The following is a 21,019-nucleotide window of genomic DNA, read 5'->3' on the forward strand; positions in this document are numbered from 1 at the left end:
AATAAATATTTAATTGTCTCTTTAATGAAATTAAAAAAAAAAAAGAGTAATAAATTAAATTGCAAATTAAAAAAATCCAAATAACCGTAAAATCGTGAAAGTTAATATTGAAGATAAAAAATAGCAAAGTTTATTGACAAATAAATTAACATGTACCACTGACCTAAAACACGATTTATCTAGTACTCGATAATTTTCCAAGCGTATTAAAATTCATCAATCATTAAATAATTATTTTTTAAAGTTAATAAATTACAAAAATAAAAAAAAAAAAAAATAGCTGTCACACAGACTACTTAAAAAATAATAAATAATATTTAAAGTAATAATATATATTGGCAAGAGGTGTCAAAAAGGGTTTTAGGGTCACGAGGATTAGCAAGATAATGAAGATAAATTGTTGGTATATAAAATGATAATAAATCATGAGCTTTGAATCTCGAACAATTTTCCACACTCATCAATTGTCATTTGCATTAGTAATAGATCTACTTGTGTTGTATTCTATATATATATATATATGTATAAATATATGAGTAAGCAAACCAGTGAATTTAATATTCTTCTAACGGGTTTTAATTCTCAACGTTCCAGTGACCTCAAAATTTTATGAATCAACACCTCTAATCATCCTTCATTTTTTTTTTTTTTTTAATATTTCACATATCATTCATTAATTTTATTTCGAAAAGTTCTTGGACTATATCAATGTGACAAACTTTTATTTGCGTACGAGAATTATTTATAACATCATTTTATATCTTTTATTTATTTATGCATCTCATTAAAATATTTTTTAAATAAATTATCATTCGAAATTATTATAAATTTAAATTTATAAATTTTCATTATAAAATTTTTTTTTGAGGTTAGCAGAATTTTTCGGCTGGAATTTTAATTAATTTTTTGTTACTTGATTTCATAATTAACTAATACTGTTAATTTTTTGGGGGTTTTTTTAAAGTGAATCATCGAGATAAATCGTTGATTTAAATAATTCGATCACAAATTATGGAATTAATGATGAATATAAATTTTGCGTAACGATTTGCTCACTTGGAAATTTGGACGTTAGGTCATGGCTTGAAAAATGAAAAAAAAATATTGAAAAAATTTTCAAGGTCTTTTTGCGAGTGAACCAATTAATCAAAACCATAATTTTATGACTGTAAAAAATTTCCATTAAAAAAAAAAAGAAAATAAAATCTTTTATGGAAGTGAGGTTACAAATTTTTTTTCCATTATTACATTTTTTTTAATGTAAACGAAAAAAAATTCTGCTTACAACAAATGTAATTTAAATTCATTTGACAAAAAAATGATACAATAAATTGCGGGTTTTGACAAAAAAATATATTTTAATAAATTGACGGTTGCAGACTCTAATTTTATTAATAAAAAAAAAAAAAAAAAAAATGTAAGATAAAAATGATGTTTAACACGCACTCAGTTGAGTTTGAAAAAATGTAACATTCCTGCACGCATTCGCATTCACTGCGTCTCGGTAGTCAACACCGCGTGATCTCAGCTTAATTTATAGCCACTCAACTAAAAGGAAGCTTAAGTTAACTCAGATAACACATAATTTCCTCCCCCTCAATTCATTATAAAAAAATATTTTTCCCTGTCTATTAAAAAATTAAAAAAAGTCTATATTCCGCAATATTTTTTTTTTTTTTACTACACCCACTGACCTAATTTCCCCTTCGGTTTCATGTAATTAAATTTTTTTACGGCTGATTTTATTTTTTTATTCCACGATCACGTCACGCATTTCGATCGCGATAATAAAAAATAATAGGGGATTCGAAATCATGATCGTGGCTCTGAAAGTTTAAAAGATGAGAGAGTCTATCCGGTTTTTTGGTGTCAGGTCAGTTATAATTCGAGGCCAAAGTCACAGCTAACACTATATACTCTATACTTAAATGTGCTAGTGAGATTAAATAATAATCTGACACCCTATTATCTCTCGTAGTAAATTATATTTTATTTTTTTTTCATTTTTAATTCTTACCGTAGATGAAAACTATGCAATAATTTATATACCCTAGATTCGTTGCGCAATATAATTATGACTAACATTCGATTATAAGATATTACGTCAATCTTGAGAAATTTATCGATTTAATAAATAAAATTATTAATTAATTTATTTAAAAAAAAAAAAAAAATGCATGTATAATTTGTTAATTTTTAATTTTAGTATCTAGCTCATTGAATCCTTGAGCTAGATTTATTTATACATATATATATTGTTTTTGAAAGTTGTGATGAGTAAAGGCTACAAGTTTTTTTTATTTTCATTAAACTTTTCTTGATGAATTTTTGAAAAAACTAAAAATCAAATGTGACCATTGGAAAAAAAATTCAATTTTCCAAATTTGATATGAATAAGAAACTATGCAATAATTTATAAGATATATCGATTTTGACATTGATCTAAGTTTGAGAGTTTTTTGAATAATTTTGATAAGGGTTGAAATGATTGTTTTTTAGCACTATTTCATATCCGGTTGAGTTTAGAGGAAAAACATAAACTTTTTTTGTAAAAGACAAAATTTCCTATCCGATCGCGTATTCAAACATTGAAAAACAGCTATAAAGAGTTTTAATACAGAAATTTGAAATGTATATAAGGTAGAAGACCTAGTACCCGAACAGGGAATTAGTGTCCGATCACTCCATGTATTTGTATATCTGTATTTAGTAAAATTTAGTAAACATAGATATAAAAATACATGAGTGACCGGGTACTAGTTCCTTGATCGGGTGCTGGGTCTCTTCTTACAATAAATATTTTTTTAAATTGATAAATTCATTTTTTAGAAATTTGTAACTTCCGTTCGATCTGTAAGAAAAAATTCATAGGATCTTTTTCATAGATCATGAAATTTTTCATCCAATTGTTTGATCAATTGATAAAAGGTATTTAAATCTACAACTTGTTCGAAATTTTTCATCACGAAACGTCTCGAAGATGGAGAGCAAAACCTGAAAATACCGGAGAGGAACGAAGAATTCAAGATAGTCAAACATGTCAATCTGAACCTTCAAAAATAACCGAGAATAAAACTTTAGATGTTACCTTTTGCTTATTATATGTTTATAATTTTTTCAGTTATAGTATGAACTTTTTAGTGTTGCATTGGTTTTCTCCTAACCCCTAGAAGTCCCTGATAAATTATTAAAACTAAATCTTGTTATTATAAGGATCAACAGATTATACTTCGGAAATTTATTAAAAAGCAGCTACGGAATCAATTGCTAATAATTGATCTACCTGAAGATCGGAACGTTTGTCGCGCAACGAAAATGAAAAAATTTATGAAATTTTACTGTGCGAGGGTAACCTGAGGGGTGATTGGGGGTGGCTAAAATTTTCGACTAACATACTAGCGCTTATTCGAAAAATTTCAGAAATTTAGATCAAGTAGATTTTTTATTTTTCATTTTGTTTTTTATTTTCGTTCCGTAAAAAACGTTCTGATCTTCAGGTACATAATAATTGCGAATATTCTAGCTCGTATTATATCTAACGCCTCTGAGGCAACTTAGTTTAAGTACATCTTAGGTAATAAATGTTATATTTTTTTGTTATTCAGAATCTTTGTACATTTTATGGCCCTATCATTGGCATCTGCTGTTGGGCCTTGTTAAATAAAAATAAAATAAAATCACAACAAAAGATCACATAAATATTAGAAATATTAATTTTGAATTCATAAATAAACAATAAATTATACATACAAATAAAATTAAAAAAAAAAACAAACAACACCAAGGTAATTATTTAAAACTTCAATGTTTATTTAAAAAAAAAAAAAAAAAAACTATAAAAGTCAAGGAAGTATTCAAATAAAAGGCATTTTAAAATTACCATTGAACTTGATCAATGACCGGCAATCAAAAATACCTATACCGTGAATAATAATATCTTTACGCTTAATATAATTTTATGCAAATTTATTTTTTATTATGTCATAATTCATCTATTCAATCAATATTTCAACATTTTTTTCACTTGAAAAAAAATATATATATGTGTATATAAATAACACGTCAACAAAAAAAAAAAAATTAATAAATGTTGAGTGTGAATTAACGTAATGATAAAAATCACGATTTCTATAAGATATAAAATTATAAAAGATGTCAAGACCTCGAAAAATAAAATGTATAATTATTTTTCTTTATTATTTATTTACTTAAATAAAACAAAATAAAAAAAAATCTTAAGTGGAAAGAAAATTTTTTATTCATTTTACTCAAGTAAAAATATATATTATATATATATAATAATAAGTGTATGAGTAAGTACATTGATCGGCGATAATAGTTTAATTCACAGGATGGCATCCCGATGACGCCAGCGACGTTTAAGATATCGTCGGTCCTCGGGCAGCTTTTACTCCGGTGTCCTTCGGTAAGGATCGAGTAACAGTTATAGTAAGTAACGCATTTACTGTGCAATTTATATATCCGTTAAAACCACTAGACACTAGCTGGCTATGATTAGAATTCTATTTTTAACTTTAACACTTTTATTATTCATTTTTAATCGTAATTACGAAAATTGTCAGTTTTTTTTTATTAAGACGTTAATGACAATTATTTACTTGTCACCGTGGGAATTTTATTTCTCGTAAGAAAGTTTATTTCATTTTTTTCATATTCATATTCGAATTGATGAAAATTTCTATTAAAAAATCTGAAAAAATAACTGTTCAAAATGGCGGCTTTTAAATTCATCACTTGGGATTTTTTTAAAATTTTTACTAATAAACTATTTGGAGAATATATGAAAACATATTTTTTATAGATGCTACAGAAGTGAATCAATTTAATAAAAATTTAATTTCTGGAATTCTGCTGATTGTTTGGTAAATAAATCTAAAAAATAATTATTCAAGATGGCGGCTTTTAAATTTATCACTTGGAATTTTTATTACATTTTTACTAATAAACTATTTGGAAAATATATGAAAGAATGTTTTTTATAGATTCTACAGAAGTGAATCATTTTAATAAAAATTTAATTTCTGGAATTCTGCTGATTGTTTGGTAAATAAATCTAAAAAATAATTATCCAAGATGGCGGCTTCAAAATTCATCACTTGGGATTTTTATAAAATTTTTATTGATAAACTATATAGAAAATATATAAAAATATACTTTTTATAGATTCTATAGAAGTGAATCAATTGAATAAAAATTTAATTTCTAGAATTCTGTTGATTATTTGGTAGTATTCGAAAAACTATTGCCCAGAAAATCATCATTTAAAATTTTTACTTTGTATGCAAATTAAAAAATAAATTAAACCGTAAATTTTCTCAATATAACAATAAATTATTCTATAAATCGATAATAATTTTTATTAAAAAATAACGAGGTTAGAAAATAATTTCTCCTGTCCTGTAAATAGTTTATATTACTATGTATTACACGTGTATTCTATCGTGAGAATTTATATTTAATAAAAAGCTAGTAATCAATAAGAGTAAAAAATAAATACTTAGACATGATTTAAAATGATATGAAGCAATCAGGATAATTAACAGATGTATATAAAAATAATAAAAAACAATTTTATTTATAATGATAATAATATAAAAAATATTATCATGTAATCATAATGTAATTTAAAAATATTATTATCTTAGGGTTAAGATAAATAAATAAATAAATAAAGTTGCAATCATCCGTCTAATCTACTTAGCGTCTCCATTAAGTAAAGGGTATATACGCGTGCACACGGAAACGACATCGTAATAAGACACGCCCGTTCCACGCATATACTAGTGAATTAGATACTATATATATATATATGTATATTTATATACTTACATACATACATACATATAATATGTATGACGAAGTATAGACGATAGGACAAATGCAAGTACGTTAACACTGTACTGTAAATAAAAATTAAGCAAGCAATCAAGGGAAAGGCGCCCGATATGCCGAGTAAGGTCAGGGTGTGCACGCACGCGTGTAACCGCTTATAGACATTTGAGCACATGCATCACCAACTCAACAGTATGGTTTAAAAAAAAATAAAATAAATAAATAAAACGTAAGTATAAGAGAGTAAGAGAGATAGTAGATGGACTCTTGGAATGCCATTACAGATACTTTAATACACTAGTTGAGACAAAGAAATTATTTTTTTTTTTTTTAATAGTTAATTTTTTTAATTAATTCCATTAAATTTATAGATTTTTTTTCTTTGAAAACTGGACGTTTAAGAAAATTTTTTGTTTTTCAGTTTTTAATTTTGGAAATGAATTTTTTTAATAAAATTTTGAGATTTTAATTTCAAAAGTACCGAATTTTTTTTTTTTATGACAGAATTAAAATTTTTCTATAAAAGTTGAAAAAAGTAAAACTGAACTTAAAAAATCAAATTTTTAATTCCAATATTTCAATTGGAGTTTCAGAATTTCTTGCACAAAATAATAAAACTTCTAGTCTACTGAATTTATTTCGAAATATTTTTAAAGTTCACTAACAAGAAATTTTTTGTTGCTAAACAGCAGCAGTAAGAATAAATAAAATAAAATAATATTTTTTGAAAAAGCCTAGAAATTGTTTATGATTGTCATGGTTATTATTACTATTACTATTACTACTAGTATTATTATTATTATTGTTGTTATTTATTATTATTATAATTATTGAGAATGTAGTGTGTAAGAGAGAGCGTGGATCGCAATGCAACGCAGAAGCAGTATAAAACAAGCTGCCATACATGGGGCGATCGTCAGCGACGTACAAGACTTGAGGGTATACTGCACACACTGAAAATCCAACACATATTCTAAGTATATATTGTCTGTACTAGTCAGACAGCCCCTGTTATACTCACTATCCTCATAGAATCCTTAATTTATTTTATTTTATATATATGAAATTATTTTTACACGCAGCTTTTAAGATTTAAAACTTTTCATCATAAGATTGATGAATAAAAATTTATTATTTTAACATCGGAATTTATGATTTATTATTTATTTAATGCTTTAAATATTTTAACGTCAGTCTGATATCAAAGTATTGATAACTGCTGGTTTTTTATGGAAATATTGTTTGCAAATCGGATTTGACTAGAAATTGCGGATGTTAATAGAATTTTTGGAGTCTAATTAATTATTTTGAAAAAATGAATAGAACTCCTTTGAAGATCACACAATTTTGAGTACAATCATCTACTACTCATTGTACTTCAAGCAGTCAAAAGAACTTTTGAGAAATATTTAAAAATTTTGAGTTTTAATTGTTTAGAACTAAAGTGACAATTTGAAATTCAAATAATTTTTCTACACTAAAACGAATTTATGTCGCACGAATATTATCAAATTCTTGATAACTATTAAAATTTATTTTCGTTTGAAATTATTTATTTTAGAGTAAGAATTACAAAATATGTCATCTTCTTATTAATAACAACTGAACTGATAACTGCTTCTCTATGACGAATAATAAATAAATTAAACACAATTAAACGCCATGACAACATAAATAAATAAATGATTAATAAGAATAAAGAATATAGATGGTACTAAAGTGCTAAATTTGAATTAGTCACAACAATTCTGCATAAGATGACCTGCAACTTCTCTCAAATTTGACCACTAAAAAGTTATTTTTTGTAAATATTCTAAAAGCTTAATTTCAAATTTTGTTATTTTCGTTATTTCATGAAAATTTCCATCACAAATAAAGTTTTTTCATCAAAACAAATCAATGTATCTTATAGATTATTAAACTTCACATAAAAAAGTCTACTTTATTTAATCCGATCTTTAAAAAAAACTGTATATCATTTAAAAAAAAAAAAAAAAGATGATTCTGATGACTGAAATTGATAAAATAAAGATTGGAATTTATGATTTAAATTTTATCGAGGAATATTTTAACGCCTTTACAACTTGCAACTAGCAACAACAACCACATCAACAACAACAATAATGATAATAATAATATATATGAAAAATAATAGTAAAAATATTAAGAAAATAACTTGAATACAAATTACTCATGCATCAAGTCTATTCCGTCAGAATATTCACGCTCCACCTTTATATATATGTATATATATATAGATATATAATATTGAAGTATACAAATGTAGTATGCAGCTTGTTGAGAGGATCTAATGGACACTGATCGATTTATGAATAAATCGATTGCCCCTGACATCAACGTCAATCATTTACACACTTGATTACGATAAATTGCAATTATCCTCAATAATAAAAGAAAAATTATAATCATTTTTTATTTCGAAAGTACCTTAACAATTAAATTAAAAAAAAATTATAAAGTAGAAAGTGACATAAGCGGTTAAAAAAAAAAAAAAAAAAAAAAAAAAATGAAAAAAAAGAATATTATTATTTTGAAAGTAAATTTTTAAGGTTAACCGGGGTCAGGCATCGGCAGCACAAAAGTACGTAAGAATGTTGAAATATGTCACTCAACGTATGTAAGTACATATATATGTATATGTATATGTATATAAAGAGAGAGAGAGAGAGGGAGAGAATAAAAATAAATAACCTATAGAGTTATAGAGATAAGTTTATTGAAGCATTTTAAGATGCGGGTCAGAGTGTCTGGTAAGATCGATGGTTTACAATTGAGTTCACCCGGTAGCTGGTTAATAGGAATTTAGCTTGTGTAGGCGACAGTGAAAGCAGGCAATAGCATTACTCAATATACCCACATTCAATGTAACAACATATTTAATGCAATAAATTTAAAAAAAAAAGAAAAGAAAAAAAATTACATTATAAATTTTCTTAACATTTTTAATCGTGAGTTTTAATATATTATAACACTTGCAAATACTTGAGATTTTTGTGTGAAGATTTAGTACTACGCGAATATTTCTACGGAAAATGGCTTAAAATGTTTTCAAAATTTCCCTATGAAAATTATTTATATACATTGAAAATTAATATGAAAATTACACAGAAAAAAATAGATATTTTGAGTCAAGAAAATATTCTGAAAGACAAACGTTTTCGGGAACCAAGTCAAGATTTTCTTGAGTCAAGCGAATTTGTCTTGGTCAGAGAGGATCTCTATACTTAATTCGAGAAAATTGAGGTTTTAAAAAAAACCCAGAAAACCAGAGTTTCAGCTCGGAAATTGAAATGAAATTTTTGACATCTCGATGACGTACAGTGTATATATACAAAATTTCAGTTAAACTTTTTAGCTCTTTTATACGCAAAATAACATATAAGTTTAACATCAAATTAAAGCTGCTATTTTACATCAAGTTTATATGTAATTTTACTCGGAGAGAGAGCAAAAGACTGAAATTAAATTTTCTATGTGTATTAGATGTCATCAAGATGTCACGGTTGTTATATTATATTAGTGTCATGGTTGAGCTTAACTGGTTATTTGGGAAATTTCTTTAATCAAAAATATTTACTTTCAGTCGAGAATTTTTTTCTCAGTATACAATTGTTCATTTTTTGGCAATTAATTGACAATTTAACTGTAAAATAAATTGTTTTTTCAAAATCTTCTCACTGGATCTTTAAGACTATTAAATTTTTCGTAAAATCGCTTACAACTTTTTGAAAATTGATCCACAAAAAGAATTCTTATAATTCATTAATAATTAAGTTTGAAACCAGAATTTTTTATTTTAGTGATTAATCAAAATTTTGACGGTCAAAAAAATTTTTTTTTGAAAACAAAATTTCTTTTCTTATATATTATCGAGTTCTACGTAAAATGGTCTATAAATTTCTTAAAATTGACCTGTGTAATGAATCTAAAAGAATAATCCAAAGTAAACATCAAAATCTCAATTGTTCGCATATATATCTAATCGTAATTTTGAACTCGATATATATGTTTTTGGGTATTGCTCAAATATTTTTTATTATTTCTGAGAACTGCGCATACGTGTCTGTTTAAAAATTCGTAAATTCGTACGCGAAGAATTTACAATCGTAAAATAACTATTCAAACAGTTGAGACAGAAAAAAAAGCTATCGGTTTGTCGTGAAAATTACAAAGAGAAAGTCCTGAGTTAATTTATCGTTGAAAAAAAAATAAAAATAAGAATGAAGGAGGATATAATAAAGGTTTGAGGGTTCGAGTGTAGACATCACGGCTCGTTGGACGAACCGAAGAATCCGCAATCTCAGGTGACAACTTTCTTCAAGGTCCAACCTACCGGATGGTCGAGGACGATACAAGTCTGGTATGTATTTTAAAGCCGTGTATACTGGACTGTATTGTATGTATTGGTGGTATCGCCGTCTCGCAAGAGGATACCGCGAGAGGAGATCCAAAGATTCACGACTCGTCCGAGCGTTATTATGGGAAACACTAAGTATTTATCTTAGAAAGTAAGGCAACGGTTGCTTTATTATCTTTCTTTAGTTATATTAGTGCTTTGTATAGATTTATATATGTATATTGTATGTATACATATAAATGGAGGCGAGATGTTGTTGTGATGAACAGACGGTTAATATTTTTATTTTTATTTTTAAAAATATAAAGATAAAGAATAAGACAACGGAGGGTTTCGCTCCAATTACAAAATCGTTCAATCGATTATATATATTTTATTGTGTGACTCAGATATATATCTGGTATCTGGTACGAGTTACCTTTTGATCGATTAATAGAAAAAATGAATCATTCAGGTCATATTTATTATCAAAGTCTATAAGATTTATTTATTTTTTTTTTTAAATTTTTTTCTAGAATTATTGACTTTTAATCGATATTGAAATTTTGGAATCAATGTATTGATTTCAATCAATGGATCAATGATTAGAGTAAAATTTTCTGACAGTCAAATTTAAATTTCGACGTACAAAAAAAATTATAAAAAATATTGAAGAAAAAAAAACGAAATTTTGATGATATAAATATTAAACTATACGTTTATAAAATTAAATATAACAAGTAAAGTGGTATAGTAGGAAATAGGATGGCAAATCGCTATCACGATGACCATGCGAGATAACATTCAGGTAGACACGCAATAACTGGGTCGTTGTTACTACTAAAGAACTTGAGTCCAGTTATTGATTATTATTCTCTCTCTCTTTCGATTTACTTCAATTATGCTTTTGCAGACTCACTTTTATAATTATTACACTGACCCATTTACCAATTAGAACTTTTATATCTCAAGCGGTTTACTCATTTCATAATATTATTAACCAACGAAAGGGAAAAAAGATGAGACACATATTTAATAGTGTTATAGCTCAACCACTGACAATTAGTTTAACCTTGAATTTAGCAGAGCGGAAATACAACTATAACAACAACAATAACAACTCTAACTACTTTCTCTCATCGTTACATTATATTAAATGTAACGTTAAGTCTAGAGTCAGATATCACTAGACTTAGATCTAGGTTTAACTCTATACTACTTTGTTCATTATATATATATATTATGAGTTTAAAAAATTTCATTACGCAACATTACACCACAATAACCTACTTCCGCTAATATATATGTATATATATATACATGCATAATTTTGCAGCACCATTTTTTTTGCTCTCTATTTAAAATTATTTAGCATTCATTAAGAAAAAAAAAAATTCTCTTACTACACAACGTAAAAAACTTACGGAGAACGCGGATTAAATTCGGATTTGTTCTTTTTTATTTAATCCCTTTAGAGTGAAATTCACTAAAAGAGAAGTTTATTTTAACATTAAAATTCCGGATTGGAGTAGATGCGGACGGAAATAAAATCTACGTCACTCCGAAATCACTCATCTGAAAAAAAACTCCCTATTGGCTCAGTATGCGAAGTGATTTTTTTTATACTCTGGAACTTCGAGAGACTTCGATTGAAATAAAATTTCGTATTTTATCTGAATTCACTCCCGATTTTTAACACCAGCCTTTAACCCTTACTGGCCATTCCTCAGTCAGGGCACATAGCGGCCACTTGGGTAACTCATACCCCACGCTGACAAACCTAGTTGTACAAGACATATGGGTGTTCTAAGACTTCTAACCGCTTGTTTCATGTTTGTTGAAGAGCTTCAACATTTCTAATGATTTTTATCAGTCAACTAATAGATGGCGTTCTAAAAAATCATCATATATGTGACAAGTTTTCCGGCTTCCTATGTAATGTCAAATGTCGTATCAATTCAAAGGTTTCAGACCTCTAATTATATTTTTTCTGAACCTAGGGTAACTAGTTACCCCGTGTGGCTGCTACGGGTTAAATAAATTTTAAAGTTCGCTTATTAAATGATATTTGTCATACAAATGAAAAAAATCATTTTTGGCATTTATTGATATTTTTTATATTCTAAAATTATTTTTTTATTGAACATATATATATATTTTTAGTTTATAAATTTGGATATAAAGACTTTTTTTGTAGCCCATTAAATCTTCTAAAAATTTTATCGGTTCATTTTTGTGTAAAATCGAAATTTCGAAAGATAAACTACTGATTGATCTAAAAAATTTGAATTGATGATTGGGATGAAAAAATTTTTTTTTTATCATTACATCATACGTTATTTGTTTTAAATTTCTACTTATGAATTGTAAACTAATAAAAATAAGTGTAAATAAAAAAAAGTTTATCCATGTTTGTATAAATTTATTTAATATAAAAAAGACAATTGAGATCAAAGATAGACTTCCGACCGTGAATTTTTATTGCTCATAGGCTTAAGAATTCAAGGTACATTATTTTTAGATACGAATTTCTTGACATTGAAATTTATTAGGACAGTCTAAATTTTTTTTATCCAGATCTATATATTTTTTTTTTAAAAATCGATTTTATTTAAATTCATTACTTTTTTTATTTTCCAAATAGTTTTTGCTTGAAATTCTCGTACCGAAATAAAATTGTAGGTCAATAAAATGTAAAAAATTTTAAGTTTAATGAAAAGAAATGATGAATGTTATAGACTTTTATGTATTAAATTGGTATTATCTAGTACTTGTATATTATATGTAATAAGTAGTACAAAGTGTAGAGTTTAATAAACTAAAAATGCCTAAGGCTGATAATTCGTGGCATTTGTAAATGTTTAAAGTATTAAATCTCTTAAAAGTTGAAACTAGACAGCTGTGAGAAGTGAGAATCCTCATAATGTACATTATTTATACGAGAACATGATTTATAAATAATTATATACGTATGCAAGTACCGTTTTTAATGTCTCTAATATATATTAATCGTGTCACATGATTAATTGTTACTAAGTAAAAAACACAAAAAGGTGAATTGTCTAATTACTCTTATTAATTTATTTCATCTTCAAATCAAAAGGTCAAAATTTTTATTTTTAATTACAGCTTATGGTTAATATTTTTAATTATATTAATGAAAAATAGTTAAGCTACCCTTTATGCATTAGCCCATGGCCTTTGAGTAATTTATTCCGAGTATAGAGAGTAATTATATCGAACGGTTTATTTTATGCTTTTTTTTTATTGCTTCCCACGAGAGTGAGAAATCGAGTGCACTTTCTTATTAACCTTAAGATATTTCATATTTTATTATATTTTTAATGTTTTATGGAATAATTAATTTTGTGTAATGGGCTACTCATTTTTTTATGTCATGTTTATGACCAGATTTTACTTTTTTTAATTTTTAAAAAATTGTTGAGAAAGTTGATGACTCATTTTTTAGTTTTTTCGGTAATTAATTGACAATTTAACTAGAAAATAAAGTTTTTTTATGAAATTACATTTCTCTGGCTTCTAGTTCATTAAATTCTGTGTAAATTGGACGGCGATTTTTTTTCTAAATTGACCCACGGAAAGTAGTTTTATACATCGGGAAAAAGTAGTTTTGAAATTCAAAATTTTTAATTTTTGGTAATTAATCGACAATTGGACTATTAAATTATATTTTCCAACTAAATCGACCAAGTGCATTGTCTAGAATATTAAATTCTACGTAAAGTGACCTACAATTATTTTCAATAAGTTCCACCGACAGCATTTTTATTAATCAATAAAAATAAATTTTGAAATGGCAACTTTTCATTTTGTAACAATTAATCGACAATTGGACTATTCAATTAAATTTTCCAACTAAATCGACCAAGTGTATTGTCTAGAATATTAAATTTTACGTGAAATGATCTACAACTTTTTTCAATAAGTTCCACAGAACGCGTTTTCATAAATCAATAAAAATAAATTTTGAAATGGCAACTTTTCATTTTGTAACAATTAATCGACAATTGGACTATTCAATTAAATTTTCCAACTAAATCGACCAAGTGTATTGTCTAGAATATTAAATTTTACGTGAAATGATCTACAACTTTTTTCAATAAGTTCCACAGAACGCGTTTTCATAAATCAATAAAAATAAATTTTGAAATGGAAATTTTTCATTTTATGACAATTAATTGAAAATTGGACTATTAAATAAATTTTTTTGACAAAATCGATTTGGTGTAGCGTCTAGAGTATTAAATTTGACGTAAAATGATCTATGATATTTTTTCAAAAACATCCATAAAATGCATTTTTATTAATCAATGAAAATAAATTCAAAATTGGAAATTTTTCATGTACTGATAATTAATCAAAAATTGGACTGTTAAATAAATTTTTTCAACCAAATTGACTGTTTGCATCATTTAGAATATAATATTTTACATGAAATGACCTAAAACTTTCTAAAAATTGACCCACAGAATACGAAATTTCTACTAAAACTTTCCGCGCATCTCCCAAATAAATCACGTCCGCGCATAAAATTACTCAAGGAAATAAGTACCCCGATATTTTGCATCGGAAAAAAGGTTAAACAACAGTAGCAACAGAACTCGAAACCTACAAACTTTAAGACTAAAACCAAAGTATTAACTCAAGTGTGAGTACATTCGGAACAAGAAACGCATAAAATGCGTGCATACTGTAGTACTCAGGCAGTAAAAGTTTAACTTGAGGCAACAATTGTTCCACCATAAAAAATAAAAGTTAAGGCGTAAATCATAAAATGTGAAATTACCATAAAATGTTTATTAATTTTTTTTTTTTACAAATAAAAAAAAATTTTAGTACAATTTGAATATTTTGTGGTTTGAATTTAATAAAAAAATTTTTTTACTATATTTTATTTTAATATATATTATTATATAAATTTTAAAGGTTTTAAGAAATACTGCTAGGGTTGTATATACACAAATACATATATACATATATGTAATAATGATAATAATAATAATAAAAATGAAAAGAAGCTTGGAAGGATAACAAAGCGTCTGTCGGACAGATGTGACTAATACCCACATATCATATGTATATATGTATATATATATATATATATATATATATATATATATATATATATATATATATATATATATATATATATATTGTAGAGGTAAAGGATACGAAACCCGTCAGTCGTTTTTCTGTTCAGACCACCTCCATATTAATTTCTTAAAAAAGTAACTCATATATTTTATATACATATATATAAATATATATGTATATTCATATTAATCATCTGGTTTATTAATTACCAAAGATATCAATTTTATTACTTTTTTATTTCACTATTTATTATTTTTGAGATCAAAATTTTTACTTAAAATTTAAAATTTCTATTTTTTTTAGATTTTATTCCAAAAATTCATGATATGGAAATGGACTGACGAAAAATTGTACGAAATTTTTTTTTCAAAAATTAAAACTTTAAGTACAATTTACATTTTCTATCAATTGATACCCGATCAGTACTAAGACATTAAATTTTTTTAAGCGATGAATAAATTCAGTTATAGATTTTTGTGACAGAATTATTTAACTCCTGATTTTGAAACTAATAGATATAAAAAAATTTTGATAAGTTAATTGTGAAGATCAGATCTTTGGTCAAAATTCTGTCAACGACAAATTTTAAATAATTAATTTCTGAGAGTGAATATTTAAGTCTTGAATTGAACATAACCCAGATTTTAAAAAATAAAAACTCAAATTTACTTTTAATAATAAAAAAAAAAAAAAAAAAAAAATCGCAACAATAAACGCGACAATAAAAGACTTGAATAAAATTCGGTGAAAAGAAAAAGAGTTAATCGGTCACCGTGTCACGGTTTATTGAGAACACGTGACGATTCTCACTTGACAATTAAACTCAAAAACCCGTTAATTATTTTTTTTGCCTATATTGTGTTATAAACTGGATACAGATCCACGAGAACTCTCATGAAAAAAAAAAAAATAATAACTATTTTTAAGAAGAAGAAAAAAAAACCATCAATTCAATTTAATAATAATACTAATAAAAGAACCTTTAGACTATTTATTAATTTTTACTATTAGATTTAAATGTAGATTATTAAGGCCAAGAATAGTATCACGTATATAAAATTGTAGAAATTATTTACAATTGCATGTAATGACGTAATTACAGTTATCATAACCAATAAAATTTTTTTATTATTTTTTATTGATTTAAATTAATTTCATAAAAAAAATTTTTCCGATTTTTTAAACTTCTAGCAAATTGTCCAACAATAGATGCCGCGTTAAATGAGTCCCACCAACACTATATTTAAATTTGAAATTAATAATTTAAAAAAAAATGTTTTACTGCTAAAAAAAATTATTTTTTTCAATGATCTTGAAGTTAACGACAGTTGAAAATTTTCGGATTTTTTTTCAAACAACTCAATTAAGAAAAAAATAAAAACTGAAAATATGCACATGTAGAAAATTAAAAAAGCTGTAGGTGCAATTTTTTTAAATATTTTATTTTTTATAATTTATAGCTTTAAAAAAAGTCCAAAAATTATTAGACGTTGGCTGACTTCAGTATCATTTTTTTTTAAGAGAGTGGTAGTTGATAAGATTATTAGATATATTAACATGTAATTAGTGCAATAAAAAGTAATTGAAGAGAAATTGATCGATAGAAGTTGTAAGCTCGTTAGGAAGTCAAGCGTGCGAGTGGTTTAATTGTTGGATTTGTTAAAATAATTTTTGTTATACAATTATTTATAGAACTACTTGTCATGTACCTACAATTATTGTGTCAGATAAATATAAGAATATTAAATATATATGAATAGTTATAACATTTTTTGATAATAAAATTATTTTTTCATTTTAACAGGCTGTTACTTTCTAAATACCCATTTTATAGGCTTGTACTAGACATTTTTTGTTGAGCATTGAATGTATAATAGAATCTGTACTTTTTTTTTTATATAAATTAAACTATCAATAAAATAAAAATTTTTTTCAATACAAAATTATGAAGACAATAAAGTTAGCGAAGATCTGACAATTTTTAAACCTTTGAAATAAGCAAATAAAATGTTTATAAAATAAAAATGAAAAAATGCACTATTAGACAATTCAAAAATTAGTGCATGCATTTTTTCAAATTTTTTGATTTTAATTAATAAATTTTTTCATATGTAATTAAAAAATTATTTTTTGTCTTCTCTATTACCCTCATGTATTTTTCCCTAAAACTTTGAATCTCTATATCTCCTATACCGTTCACCCTACAGAAAAAACTAAAGACCCTATTTTTGTAGTAAATTTAACGATCTATAAAAAACATCCTCACTAAAAAATCGCTAAATTTAATTCTTCAGACGTCAGAATCAAAACTCAAAAAAAAAATTTTCACAAAATCTGCAAATTTAAAAAGGCTCCAAAACTTTAAATCTTCCTATCTTCTAAACTATCAATTTTATCAACATACACTTCCAAACCTTTTTTGTAGCCGATTAAAATCTTTGCAAAACCTTTTTTTCTGAAATCACTACTGACCAATACCTTTGCATTACTCCATTTTGGAGCATAATCAATTTTCGTGCCAAAATTTTTTTAAAAACTAAGAATTATAATTTTTTAAATTACCAATTTTTGATCCCCTTAATACTTTCAAGAAGGGTTTTAAAAAAAGGCTTTATTTTTGTAATGAAAATCTGAAGGTCAAGAGTTTTGCATTTTAGAGCAACGACCGCGAATAGTAAAGTAGTTGTGCGTTCTCGTGGTTGTTGCTCTTACTTTACTTACTCCTATATACCTATTCGTGTACATCGAACATATATATATATATATATATATATATATATATATATATATATATATATATATATATATAAAGTCACGGACCTCGCACGTCTACGTCCTTGAACCACCGTCTCGAATGTCAAAAGTACGTAAACCATCCAGAGAATCTACTGAAGCCTTACACACTTCACTTAATATTATCCTGTACTATATCACTATAGTAATAATAATAAAAAAATATATATGTATTTAATAATAATAGTATTAATAATAACAATAGTACCTTTATCATCATTATAATTAATAGTAGTGATAATAATAAAAATCAAAGCACAAGAAAAAAAAAAATTAAATCACTTAGTAAACACTCACCGATAGAGCGATGATTATCCTTTTAATAATAATAAAAATGTTCAATGCACTTAACACACTTTTTAAACTAAATTAATAATTTAATTAGAGGATAAAAAAATGAAAGAATTGATTAGAATGAACTTGGCTAATTTTTTTAAGGAAAATAAAAAAAAATTAATAAAAAATCCCCCGTGGGGATTCGATCCGGGTTAGTCTGACTCGCGTATGAAGCGAGACCGGTGACCTGTTCGGCCGACGACTGACGCGACACTGGTTCGAGTGATCGGAGCCGAGCAGCGCAACCGGACAACCGGCTCCTGCTTCGGGTAGGTACGGTTGAGCTCGGGAAAGATCGGTATACAATACAGGACTTGTCGCGGTACATTTAGTTATTCTACTTTTTTTTTGTTTATACTACTTAAAAATACGTGGATTGGTAATTAAGGGGTTTAAAAGGGTGGGAAGTTATGGATTTTTTGAGAATAGGGGATGGGGAGGTGGTATCAAGTAAAATGGATGTTTTGTTAAGGAGACAGACCGGATGTGAAGTTTTTTTATAAATGAAAAAGTTCATTTTTTATTTTTAAAATTTGAAACTGCTAGGATTAATAAACCAATCAGTTTTTTTTTATATTTAAGGACATTTTTAAAAATGAAGTTTGATACTCTACAATCAAGGTCTGATCAATTCTTATTCTAAAACCAACCGAAAATAAAATATTTTTAAATATTCGAGTTAAAAATAAATTTTAGACAATTTTACTGGCGATTTTTATTTCCATTGCTGTAATTAATAAACTAAATAATATTTTTCAATGTTTAAGGGCATTGTTGAATAAGAAAATTAATGCTCTACAAAAAAGGTCTGATTAAATTTTCTCCTAAAACTAACCGGAAGTAAGATATTTTAAAAAAATCCTATTGAAAATAAATTTCAAATAATTTTAGTACCAATTTTTATTTTTATTGCTGTAATTAAATGAACTAATTAATATTTTTTCATTTTTAAGGACATTGTTGAATAAGCAAATTAATGCTCTACAAAAAGGGTCCGATTAAATTTTCTCCTAAAACTAACCGGAAGTAAGATATTTTTAAAAAATCTTATTAAAAATAAATTTCAAATAATTTTACTACTGATTTTTATTTTCAACTGCTGTAATTAATGAACTAATTAATATTTCTCAATATTAAAAGATATGATTAAATAGCAAATTTAATGTCCTACAAAAAAGGTCTCATATATTTTTGTCATAAAATAAACGGGAAGTGAGTTATGGCTAAAAATTAATAAAATATTCCATCAGGATCTTGACAAAAAAAAATTATTTGAATTTTTTAATTTATTATGATTTATGTATAATATGAAAATGAAAATGTAAATTGAGTTGAAGTTTAAAGATCAATGCTATTATATAGTAGAACAACAGTAGCAGTGCCGTATAATAAAATAGGTAAGAATAAAAACAATTGTTTTATCGCGAATCTACAACATCACAAGATCACTTCCGTGTTTGGTTATTCCGTGAGATAATTATGGAAATTGTTTTGACCGTTACGGGGGCGTGAGGTACACAAACACTCCCCTTATATTGAGGAGAACCAACAATTTTCGTTCCTTCAACCCGCATCATGTCTATCTACTCTCATGATTTAAAAAAAAAATTTTTTCAACAGAAAAAATTAAAAAAATAAAAATATGAAAAAATTATCAACAAAAAAGTAAAAGCATATCGCGTGTTAACCGTCAATTTATTCTAAAAAATTATTAAGTGAGTCATTACCCTTATTATGTTAAATAAAAAATATTAACTCGGGACATGAATGCAGACTATTAAATTATTTTTTATTTTTCTCTAGAATCTAGAGAAAGTTTTTTTGTTATTTTTTTTTTTTAGTAAAGGAGAGATTTTTTCGACTTTCACGAGACAAAAAAATTAATTTTTATATTTTTTGTAAATTAAACTATGTAAATTTTAAATTGTAGATTGTAGAGTCTAGAGCGAAGAGTCTAGAGACTGGAACTGTAGACTACAGACTGTATAAATAAAAAAAAAATATATATAAAATAAACAAGAAGCAATTTCCACGGACAATTTTCTCAACGATAAGACGTCGGATCACTTCCTGAGAGGATAATCGAGGATATTTAGGCTACGACGTAAAACGTTTTATCGGTGTACATTTAAGAAGATGTATGTAGATGCATACATGCCCGCGGATGATTTATGATCGACCGTGGAATTGAATAGTTACGTCGAGAAGAAAGGAGTTTGTGGCATTGGATGCTCTGGTCTTAGGTGTATGTGAAAAATTATAAACATGTTTTTTTGTTTAGTGTTTGCTGTTTAGTTAAGATTTTTAATGATTAGAAAAAAGTCGATACCGATTTATTGATTTTTGATAATCGATGTATTGATTTGAAGCTGAGGTCAACAATATTTGAGATAAGGGATCAAAATTAGAGATATCGATTTTTTCATTCCGATATATTGACTTAAAATGGAGGACACTAATATTTATTCAGGATAAAAATTTTCAGATATTGAAATAAAAATCGATATCGATTGTCGATATATTGATTTAACAATCAATGTAATAATTTATATGATTGAAGACAAT

General features: G+C 25.9%; 1 protein-coding gene across 4 annotated transcripts in view; it reads right to left on the reverse strand.

The window, feature by feature from the left end:
• LOC130672838 (uncharacterized) overlaps positions 1-21,019 on the reverse strand; it is a 117,152-nt gene that overhangs the window by 91,964 nt on the left and 4,169 nt on the right. The window contains exon 1 of one of the 4 annotated variants that reach the window (XM_057477596.1): positions 18,416-18,675. The exons of 1 other annotated variant lie outside the window; for it this stretch is intronic. The gene's annotated coding sequence lies outside the window, so the exon portion shown is untranslated. Of the gene's footprint in view, positions 1-11,634; positions 11,756-18,326; positions 18,676-21,019 lie in introns of those variants that run through there. 2 more of the 4 variants (XM_057477597.1, XM_057477599.1) reach the window with 2 other exon arrangements.

This window comes from Microplitis mediator, chromosome 8 (genome assembly GCF_029852145.1).
Source record: "Microplitis mediator isolate UGA2020A chromosome 8, iyMicMedi2.1, whole genome shotgun sequence".
NCBI lineage: Eukaryota > Metazoa > Arthropoda > Insecta > Hymenoptera > Braconidae > Microplitis > Microplitis mediator.